The sequence below is a fragment of the Panthera uncia genome (genome assembly GCF_023721935.1).
Source record: "Panthera uncia isolate 11264 chromosome D3 unlocalized genomic scaffold, Puncia_PCG_1.0 HiC_scaffold_8, whole genome shotgun sequence".
In the NCBI taxonomy this organism is placed as follows: Eukaryota; Metazoa; Chordata; class Mammalia; order Carnivora; family Felidae; genus Panthera; species Panthera uncia.
Window position 1 is genome coordinate 47,865,546 of NW_026057586.1, and position 11,329 is coordinate 47,876,874.

General features: G+C 47.7%; 1 long non-coding RNA gene across 1 annotated transcript; it reads left to right on the top strand.

The window, feature by feature from the left end:
- The first annotated feature begins 1,565 nt into the window (after positions 1–1,565).
- On the top strand, positions 1,566–10,694 carry LOC125914783 (uncharacterized). The gene is made up of 3 exons (XR_007455427.1): positions 1,566–1,828; positions 5,646–5,799; positions 10,520–10,694. It is a non-coding gene; the product is annotated as an uncharacterized LOC125914783 (long non-coding RNA).
- The last annotated feature ends 635 nt before the right edge of the window (positions 10,695–11,329 follow it).

The window sequence follows — 11,329 nt, forward strand, 5'->3', positions numbered from 1 at the left end:
CTCTACATTTACCAACTCTGTGGTCTTGGATTCTGAGTCTTAATTTGCTTACCAATAAAAATGGAGGCTATCATATCAGGGCTGTTTTAAAAACGAAGCACAATTGGGGTGCCTGGATGACTCAGTTGATTGGGCATCCGACTTGCCCTCAGGTCACGATCTCAGGGTTCGTGGATTTGAGCCCTGCGTCGGGCGCTGTGCTGACAGCTCAGAGCCTAGAGCCTGCTTCAGATTCTATGTCTCCTTCTCTGTCTCTGTCCCTCCGCCTCTCACTCTCTGCCTCTCTCAAAAATATTTAGAAAGGTTTTTGAAAAGTGAAGCACAATTAAATGTATAGCATTTATCAAAACACCTAACGGTGTTGGATACCCGAGGAATGGTGGCCAGTATTGCATTATGATTTTCTATAAGAAATCTTGTTCTAGCCCCCATGTGAGGCTCCACTGATTTCTGACAACCAGAGTTTACTTTTTCCTAAGACCAAGTCTCTGACTTACGTTGTGTTCATTAGGGTCCCATCTTACTCTCTTTGCCTTCTTTTGGTCTTGAGAACCTCATTAGCACATGAGTCCCTACATTCCAATTTTGGCACCTTCCAGTCTGTGCCTTCCGGTGCAAGTAAGCCTTCCATGCTGAGCCAGGTTATTAGCTAAGTCAGGATATGGGAAGCACTGGGGGCTGTACATTCTGCCCAAGGGTCTTGGTGAGTAAAGACGGTCTTCCTATGAAGTTGCAAAGATGTCCCTATTGTCCCACTGTTCCTGGTACCCCAGCCACTTGTCACGTGATGAAGCCATTTCCCCTCTGCTTGGATATGGGCCACCCTTATGACTGGTTTTGGCTACAAAGGCAGTGAAAGTTGTAGAGGCCTCTTTTAGGCAAACAGACTTGAACGATGGAAGGTAGAGAGGGTCCACAGCGACCACCTGGCTAAATAGGCCCATCAGGAGACCCATCTCAGAATCTCCATAGGCCATAACTAACCAATGGGCTACTTACAACTGGGCACAGTTACCAAAAAAGGGAACATTCCATATGTCTCCCATACCTCCTCATCTTCCCCCTTTAAAAACAGCCCCAGCCACTGCCACTGCCTCGGTGCAAAGGTACAGACAGCCTCTCTGTGCTGTCCAGCCCACGGCTCCTTGTGGTATACGCGTTAAACTTTGATCGCCTTTGTTCTGCCCCAGGGGAATTCTTTGCTTCCTGTTCTACCAGCTTCTACCCTATCCTCGCTCCACATTTGGGGGCCCTCCATCCAACCAGACAGATGCCCCACTTAGACACCATGGAAGCGACATTACCAATTTTGAGCTAAGGCCTTAGGAAGCCTTATATTCTACCGACTCCCTTGGCTTCTTCTCTGAGCCCTGTCTACTAGCACTTTTCCTTGGCCTGCTGAGTTCAGTGCAGCCAGATTCCTGCCAAGCCAGTTTAGCAAGCATCCCTCCCTACCCTCCATACCTAACCAAGTTCCTCTTGGTATTTTTCCATCCACTGACTCCCTCACCCTGCCCATTGTCTGTAAGTCCCCAGCTCTCTGTCATATTCAGAGTTGAGTTCAATCTCGGTCCCCTATTACAGTAGTCTTGATCTCTATTTCAATAATCTTGAGTAGTTTTCCTCACTTGTTTAACTCTGTCCAGTGTTCCATGTTCTCTTTGACAGCTTCCACCATGGGAACAAGCCCAGACGTGGCTGCCAGAAGATAAGAGACCATGTGGAACAAGGCTAAGTCCTTCCTGCCAAGGCCACCCTAGACCAGCCTGCCCGTAGTGACTGCAGACGCATAAATGAGCCTGGATGAGATCAGCTGAGCTCCGCTTAGGTAAGCAGAACTGTCCAACCGCCCCCGAGGTGCCTGAGAAATAATCAATGTCTGTTGGTTGATACCACTACAATCAGGGGTGGTTCGATCTGCAGCAACATTGTGGTCAATATAGGTGATGACAGATACAGCAGAGAAGGAAAAGCTGAGAGAAGCACAGCAGAAGTTCTTTGGGAAAAAGCCCCTGCCCTGAGCTCCTTGGGTCCTGCAGAGTTCATACTCTGGCTCCCACAGCATTAGGAGAGACAGCCCTATCTATCTCTTTGGCTACCACAGCCAGAAGGAGGAGGCATGGGGGAATGGAGTGGGAGCTGACTGTGTGAGTCCTGCAGTCGCCAGGCAACACCAAAGAGGCCAGGGAGGACGGAGCCTCGGGGCAGGAAGGGACTGGCTGGAGCTGGGGTCACCTTAGCGGTCTGCGCCCGCTGGGGAACAACTAAGTCCTACACTGCCCATCACTTGAAGTGAACACATTGGGACCAAGCTGTTAATAGCAGGCCGAAGAACTCTGAAAGACCAGCAGCCAGAACATACTGCACTCTGGGTCCCCTTCTTGAATATTCTCTTCCCCAGTCTGTGCCCTACCCAACCCTGGGCCTGTTGTTCTCTCACACAGCTTCTCTTGTCTCCTCAGCCATATTTTTATTCTTGTGTTTTTTAAACATTTTGTTTTAAGTTTACTTATTTATTTTGAGAGAGAGAGAGAGAGCAGGGGAGGGGTATAGAGAGAAGAGGAGAGAGAGAATCCCAAGCGGGCTCTGCGCTGGCAGCAGAGAGCCTGACGTGGGGCTTAAACCCACAAACAGTGAGATCATGGCCTGAGCCAAAAACCGAGAGTTGGACATTCAGCCATTTGGGCCACCCAGGCACCCCTGTTCTCGTATTTTTAAAAATTGTGGTAAAGCAGGGGTGCCCGGGTGGCTCAGTCGGTTAGGTTTGCAACTTCGGCTCAGGTCATGGTCTCATGGTTTATGAGTTCAAGCCCTGCTTGGGCTCTGTGCTGACAGCCCGGAGCCTGCTTTATATTCTGTGTCTCCCTCTCTCTCTCTCAAAATAATAATAATAATAATAATAATAATAAATAAAAACTGTGGTAAAATACATCTAACTTAAAATTTACAATTTTAACCATTTTCGGTGTATATTTCAGTGGCATTAAATATGTTCACAATGTTGTACAACCATCACCACTATTTCTGGAACTTTTTCATCACCCCAGATGGAAATTCGGTACCCATTAAACAGTAACTCCCTATTCCTCTGTCACCCGGCCATTGCTAACCTCTATTCGACTTTCTGTGTCTATGAATTTGCCCATGCTAGGTAATATAAATAGAATCATATATCGGTTCTTTTGTTCTCTCAGCCCTTTATTCCCAAAACCAAAAGTTTTGTGTTTAGATATCTGAAAAGCAGCCCACTGGGGATAAGGACTTTCTTTCTTTTTTTTTTAAGTTTTAATTTATGCATTCATTTAAGTAATCTCTACACCCAACGTGGGGCTCGAACTCACAGCCCCAAGATCAAGAGTTGCACACTCTTCCAACTGAGCCGGCCAGGCACCCCATCCAAACCAAAAGTTTTGTTTTTAGACATCTGAAAAGCAGCTCACCAGGGATATGCACTTTCTTCAATACCCATCCCCCCTCTTTTGACCCCCTGCAAGAGTGGGGCTGCGTGACCGTGACCTTGGGGTATAAGGTGTATGGGGTATGGGTGTCCCTGTCCTCATCAAATCTCCTCAAAAAACAAATCTCTCCTCCCGACCAAGCTCCTGAGGAGGGGCCGTGAGGACACCCCAGCCTGCATTTTACTTTCTGCTTTGTGAGTCCAGCCCTTCATTCTCCCTGCACACTCTGAGCTACCAGTTTGCTCTCCTTCCAGTCGGATGGGGAAGCCATGGTATGCCGAGGGAGCTGTGGGCCTCAGCTCTGTCTCACCAAGCCCCAGAGGACAAGGTCCACGCTCCTGGAGTGGCCCCAAGGTGCCCCACAAAATTTTAGGTCAAAAGCTTAACAAATAAGTACTGCTTTAATAGCAGAGGCCCTGGCTTGAGGTAAGTTGGAAGCAGACCAGTCCTATGGGGCCAGAGCAATCTGGTGGGGCCTCAAGTCTGCAGGCTGCCTGTTCGCACAAGTTGATGAGGTAAAGTAAGCAGATGAGGAAAGAAATGCAGAATACTGCTAAGTTTCCGCCCACCGCTGCCCCTTCCCCCACCGTACACGGGCTCACTCACGTGCACACACGCGCGCTTGTTCACACGCACTCTTTCACACGCTGACATACTCTCTCCCCGCCCCCACCTCACACACACCTGCCTCAGGGACTCATGTTTTCCAAGGCTGAGATGAGAAGGCTGGACAGAAGTCAAAGGAACTATTTTCCAGAAGACCCTGGGGCCCATGAGCGGTGGGATCAAAGGTGAAACTGAGAGGGAGAGCAGGGTCTTTTTCTCTCCCTTATCTTTGAGAATTTAGCACTGCTCTGGCCCTTTGGCAAGCTGGGGACAGCACCTGGGGGCCGGTGGGCTGGCAGTGGTGGCGCCCGAGGTGGGGAAGCTGCCTTGAGAGACTGTGGGTACCCAGGGGGGGCAGGGGAAGTGGGTAGGGAGAAGGGGAAGTGGCAGGGAAGCAGAAGGACTGTCAGCTTGTCATCATGTGTATGATTCCCCCCCAGGAGCTCACAGGGGGTCTTTGATCAACTTTGCCCACAGTAGGGGCGCCAGACAGAAAATTCTACCTCGTCCTAAGTGTAGAATTTATTTTTATCTCACAGGATAAAAACCAGCAAAGCTGATTCTTCATTGTCAAGAATTCCCTACCTCCCTTTCCTCCGTGGTCTTTCCCAGTTCCCTTGGTCAGGCAAGTCCACTGCTGCCGGTGTTGAGATCTGTGGAGTCTGGGCAGGAAGTAAGGAACCCTGCCGGACCCCTATCCTCCTGTCTTTAAGATGGACAATCATCCCTTCATAGGTTCGTTGAAATAATTAGATAGGAAAAAGTCATATATATATGTATATATATGAATATACATATGTATGTGTATATATGTATATATTCACCATATGTCTATGTACATAGGTCTGTGTATGCATACCATATATATGTACTATGCATAGTCCCCAGCACATGGTAAGCAGTAAATATCACTATTGCTATCTTTATCCTCATCTATGATGGCTTTCCACAGCGGTTGGCTTTAGGCGGCAGGAGATTTGGAATAAATGGAATGTGACCAGGAAATAAAGTGACATTTAAGTCTATTAGCACTTACATCGTCCAAGTGAGCATGGAGTCACCCCGGAAGTCCTCATTCCTTCATTTGGGATGTCACAGAACAGGATGCATTACATTCTCCAGACGTCTGTGAAGTCTGTACTTAAGAGAACGGTAGTTTCTCAGGCTGATTCACTTTCCTGATCTCCACGGCTGTTCCAAATACTTTCGTTCTCTTCAAGCCCCTTTCCCCTTACTTGCCCTTCTGTCTCCCATTTAGGTGGGCCTTGCCTCTTACCAAAAGGGAAAACAGAAGCTGTCAGATGGGAACTTCACCTTCCCATCTCATCCATGCAAACCTGCTCGCCTGGGCACTTAGCTTCCCTTCTCTTTACCTCCCCTCCCACTTAGGGTTAATCCCTCTTCTCTGCTCCTTCTGATTCTAGCTCCTCCTGCCATCTCAGGAACCTGACCACATCTCTCTTTTGGTAATTTGACCCCTCTCTCTCACCTGGCTGTAGACACCCTCAAGTCTTTTTTTAGCAACAAGAAAACAGAAATAAAAAACAACGAACTTGACCTCTTTCTTCATCCCATCGTCAGGAGCTGGCTCCCCCAGTACTGCCAACACCCCCACTGAGGAGACAAAGCGACCGCCGCTTGGTGTGGTGGGCAGGAGGGAAGTGCAGTGAAGCTTGGTTTTCAGAGGAGGGGAGACAAGCCCAGAATGCATCAGGACTCGGAAGCTGGGTTTGAGGTTAGTCTTTCAAGGTGGGGGATCTAGGACTTGGGTAACGAGCTTGATACCACAGCCCAGGATTGGTGGGGACGGCAACGGGAGGGATTCAAAGCATCTCCAGGCACAGACTGTACGTGCTTCTCATTGAAGAGTTGATGGGTATCTGGGGGAAGTTACTGTAGTGAGCAATCACCCTGTTTGTTTGGGAGGACGGTCGCAAAGAGTAGAGGAATGCCAGCGAAGACGGGACGAGCGACCTCACGCCAACTGGGCAGTAAGGCATGGTTTCACTTCTCTGCGTCCAGGCTGAGTGTGGGGTGGAAGGTTTTGGTTCTCAGCTTTGAGCTTCAGCCCTAGTTCCTTCCTCACATTCACAACTAAACTCGTCAAAACAATTTCTCTGCTTGCTGACGCCAATTTCTTGCCTCCTCCTCACTTGGAGCCTGATGTGGGGCTCAAACTCACGGACCACGAGATCATGACCTGAGCTGAAGTCGGAGGCTCAGTCGACTGAGCCACCCAGGTGCCCCCCCTCAGGTACCTTCTAAAACAGCACTCGTCCTCAGCCGTGATCCTGTCTTTCAATCTGGTTGATACTTTGCAGGCCTCATCACACAGGGCCTCTAGGGCCTTGGTCTCCTGCTCCTCGGTGCCCTACGACCCAACATGCCCCCAGGGGTCCCGCTATCTCTCTCACACCACTCTTTCTCTGCTTTGTAGACACATCCCCGTCTGTCCAGGTGTTAAACATTATCGTCCCACCAGGCCTGGTCCTGGGGCTGCCCTCCTCCCTCTATGCTTGCCCCCCTGGCAAAGCCATGTGTTCACGCACTCCAGGCACATTTGTAAACGTATGTCTCCAGCTTGACCTGTCTTTGGAGCTCTGGACCCACATACACAACAGTCTACATGACATCTCCTCTGAATGTCTCCAAGCCTTTACACTCCAAGATCTCTGTGGAAGTTAACACTGTGACAAAACAAACAAATAAACAAAACAAAACAAAACAAAACAAAATTTCAGGGGCTTGACATAGTAAAAGCTTACTCCTCTCTGATATGCCGGTCCAGAGCAGGAGTTTCTGGTCTGCTGGTCATCTCTCCCACATGGTGACTCAAAGGTCCAGGTTCTGTGCCATCTGCTGTATCTTCAGAGTCCTCTGCATTTATCCAGTGGGCAGTACAGGAGAGGAACAAAGCACATTCCCTCTACCCTCCTAGATTTAATAGCCAGGTCTATGAAATAAACTGACAACAGGCAGATTAATAGAAGAAAAGTATACAAATGCATTCATTTTTACTATTACACTACTGGGGATATCACAGGATAAAACTAAGTGAATACCCCCCAAATGGTGAGAATTGAAAGCTTAAATACTGTCTTATAGGGGAAGGGGAGGGGAGATAAAGACAACGAAGGAAAGAGGAAATTATTTTTAGGAAGGATGAGAGACCAGATGGGAGGTATGACAGGGTACGACAAAGTTTGTCTGGCTGTGGTGCTGGCTTCCAGTCCTCTCCTGTGAGAAGAGTCAACCTTCCCGGGTTGATGAAACTCCCCAGGTGGGGAATCTATGACAATGGAGTTCTTTTTGGAGGATCTGACTTTAGGCAGGTAAGGGGACTGCAGAGAAAGCAAACTGCATTTGCTGGTTTTCAAGTGCCTTCAGTTCAAAATAACTAATTTGCCAAAGTGGCACATTTTGGGTTGGCACATCCTGAACTCCTTCAACAGGGAAAAAGGGAGTGTCAAAGCCACATCTGAGTTTTAAAAGCTTTGGCCTGGGAAATGGTATCACTTTACTCATGTTCTGTTGACCAAAAGAACCCCCCCCAAAACAAAAAACAAAAAACGAAACAAATCAAACAAAAAGTCACGTGGTATTATGGGTTAGATTGTTGCCTACCATCACCCTAAAAAAGATGTGTTCAAAGTCCTAACCACAGGTACCTGTGAATGTGACCTTATTTGGAAATAGAATCCTCTGCAGATGTAATCAGGTTAAGATGAGGTCATATTGGCCAATCACATGACTGGTGTCCTTACAAGATGTTAGAAAGTTGAGCATGCAGATATACCCAGAGAGAAGTTGACCAGGCGAAGACACTGAGACACAGGGGAGAATGCTATGTGAAGACAGAGGCAGAGATTGAAGTGATCCGTTTATAAACTAAGGAACACCAGGAATTGCCAGCAACCATCGGAAGCTATGGAACAGATAGATTCTCTTTCAGAGCCTCTGGAAAGAACTGACCCAGCCGCCACCTCCATTTTGGACTCCCAGCCTCCAGAACTATGAGAGAATAAGGGTATATTAAGTCACTCAGTTTGTGGCACTTTGTTACTGCAACCACAGAAAACCAGTACACCTGGCCACACCCGGATACAAGAGGAAACGTAGTCCCACATTTTGGTGAGAACTCCATCCTACTGAAGGGCTTCTGTCACAATATGGAAGCCTGAACTCACCCTCTTCCCTTCCAATCCTTTATACCCTAGTATGGGCACTGCCCTCGTTGTAGTTGTCAAGGCTAGAAACTTGGGATCAGCCGTGACCTCTCCTTCTTCCTCCCCTCCCATATCCAATACTAAGTCCTAAATATCTCTAGAGTATATCATTTCTCTCAGTCTCCATCACAACCCACTCCCCACACTGACACCCCATGTCCTGATCACTGCAGAAGTCTCCTGACTGGTCTGCCTTTGCCCGTGCTAGTTCCTCGTTGAGCTTCCAGACTCCTGCCACAATTCAGTTTCTAAATCTCCAATCTGCTTATGTTATCATCCTATTTAAATATGTTAAAGATGTTCCATTGTCTAGAGGATAAAGGTAAATTCCTTGTGGTCAACAGGGGCCTTCATAGTCTGACTGATGGTTCATTTGATGTGTCAACTTGACAGAGCCATAGGTGCCCAGACATTTGGCCAGACATTATTCTAGGTGTGTCTGTGAGGGTGTTTCTGGATGAGATCAACATTTGAATGGGTAACTGAGGCTGGTTGCCCTTTCTGATGTTGCTGGGTCTCATCCAATCAACCTGAAGACCTGAATAGAACAAAAAGACTAAGAGGGAAATCCTCCTGCCTAATTGTCTGAGCTGGGACCCTGGTCTTTTCTGCCTTCAGACTCAAATGGAAAAACCCACTCTTCTTGGGTCTTGAGACTGTTGGCTTTTAGATTAGAGTTTATACCTTTGGTTCTCCTGGCTTTCAGTGTTTTGGGCTTAGGCTGGAAATACATCATCAGCTGTCTTGGGTCTCCAGCTTGCTGACTACAGATCTGGGGACTTTTCAGCCTCCAGTCACGTAAGTCTATCTATCTATCTATCTATCATCTATCTATTATCTATTCTCTCTCTCTCTCTCTCTCTCTCTGTCTCTCTCTATCCATCGATCCATCCATCCATCCTTCCATCCTTCCATCCTTTCATCCTTCCATCCTTCTTCTTGGTTCTTGGTTCTGTTACTCTGGAGAACCCTGACTAATATATTGACCCTATCTATCTCTCTACACAGCACACTCCCACCTGATGTTAGGGCTTTGCATATGCTCTCCCCCTAGAAAATCTGTTCCTTCTCATCTTGCCCAATTTACTGCTACTCATTTTTCCTATCTCAGGTCAAACATCACTTCTTCCCTAATTTCCTTGACCAGGTCCACTCTCTCAACTAGATATTCATTAACACACCATGAATGCCTCCACTGAAGGGCTTGTCAAAGTTATGTGGCCATTTCACTGTGTGTCTTCCCTACAGCCTGTGAGCCTCAGGAAGATAGTTACCATGTTGGTAGTAACTACTACTCACTACCATGCCCCAGCACCTAGCTCAGTGCCCAGCCAAAAGAATGTGTGGATTGAGTTTTGCCGCCATTTGCAGGGGATATCTACTTGGAATACACGCCAGGAATGATCAGGGCTGTGATAGACAGTTATCCTTGTTCTGGGTTGGGGAAGAGGGAAGAGACAAAGAATAGGTGGCTTACATCCAGGGGTTGTTCTATGGGGACCTGTCATCGCCACAGCAAGGGCACCAGTCAGAATGGAGGCAGAAGGGTGGCTGGAGGGAAGTCAGGACAGATGCCACTCAGTTGCTCCAAGGACACTGACATCACTCAAAGCATCACTGGAACAGGCCATCTGAAATTACCTATTTTCTCTTTTAAAAAAAAATTTTTTTTAATGTTTATTTATTTTTGAGACAGAGACAGAGCATGAACGGGGGAGGGTCAGAGAGAGAGGGAGACGCAGAATCGGAAACAGGCTCCAGGCTCTGAGCTCTCAGCCCAGAGCCCGATGCGGGGCTCGAACTCATAGACCACAAGATCATGACCTGAGCCTAAGTCGGACGCCTAACTGAGCCACCCAGACGCCCCCCACCCCTATTTTCTCTCTTTAAGGCTTGCTATGGACTGGATTGTTGTGTCCCCTCAAAATTCATATATTGAAACCCTAATCCCTAATGCAATGGTATTTGAAGATGGATCCTTTGAGAGTAATTTCATCATGAGGGTGGAGCCCGCATGACGGGATTAATGCCCTTATAAGAAGAAACACAAGGAGCACCTGGGTGACTCAGTAGGCTAAACATCCAACTCTTGATTTCGGCTCAGATCGTGATCTCATGGTTTTGAGATCAAGCCCTGTGTCGGGCTCTGTGCTGGGCATAGAGCCTACTTACGATTCTCTCTTCTGATCCCACCTCTTTCTCTCTCTCTCTCTCAAAAATAATGAGAAGAAGAAGAAAAAGAAATACAAGAGAGTTTGCCCTTCTCTTTGCTCTCTGCCACACGAGAATACAGTGAGAAGATGGCTTTCTGCAAACCAGAAAAGATTGCCCTCACCAGTCACCAGATATGCCGGTGCCTTGCTCTTGGACTTCCCAGCCTCCAGAACTGAGAAATAAATGTTTGTTGTTCAAGCTACCCCAGTCTATGGTATTTTTGTTATAGCAGCTCAAGCTAAGACAAAGCTGGATTTTATTTTTTGAAAACACCGGATGCCATTTGGTGCGAAAAGTGACTGGAGTAGGTGATGGCTCAGAATGACAGTGTTTCAGGTCAAAACGGGAGGTGAAGATATGTCTTAACGAGACTGATCTCTTATCCCACTGATCCTCTTCTCGTGCCAGACCCAGAAGGGGAATCCCCCGCATGCTTTATACCACAGACTAATACTAATAGCTGATGTGTAAGTGCATGCTGTGTGTCAGGGCTACCTGCGTACTTCACGTTCATTATCTTGTGGGCCCCTCACCACCTCCTGAGAGAAAAAGCCAGAGTCAATCCCATTTTAGAGCTAAGGTCTGAAGCTTGGGAAGGTTTCATAACTGCCCCCAGCTGCGTCGGCTCATGAGGGGCAGAATGCACCTGTTACGAGAACGTGCACCTTGGACGTCAGAGCCGTTCTTTGAACGACTCTTGTGTGCTGCCTCCCGAGTGACTGCCTGAGAGAGCAGTGATTGTTTAAATAAGGTTTACACTCATTACAGCAATAGCCTCATTATATTTCACTAGGGGAGATAAAGCACGTGAAAGTACTATGCTAT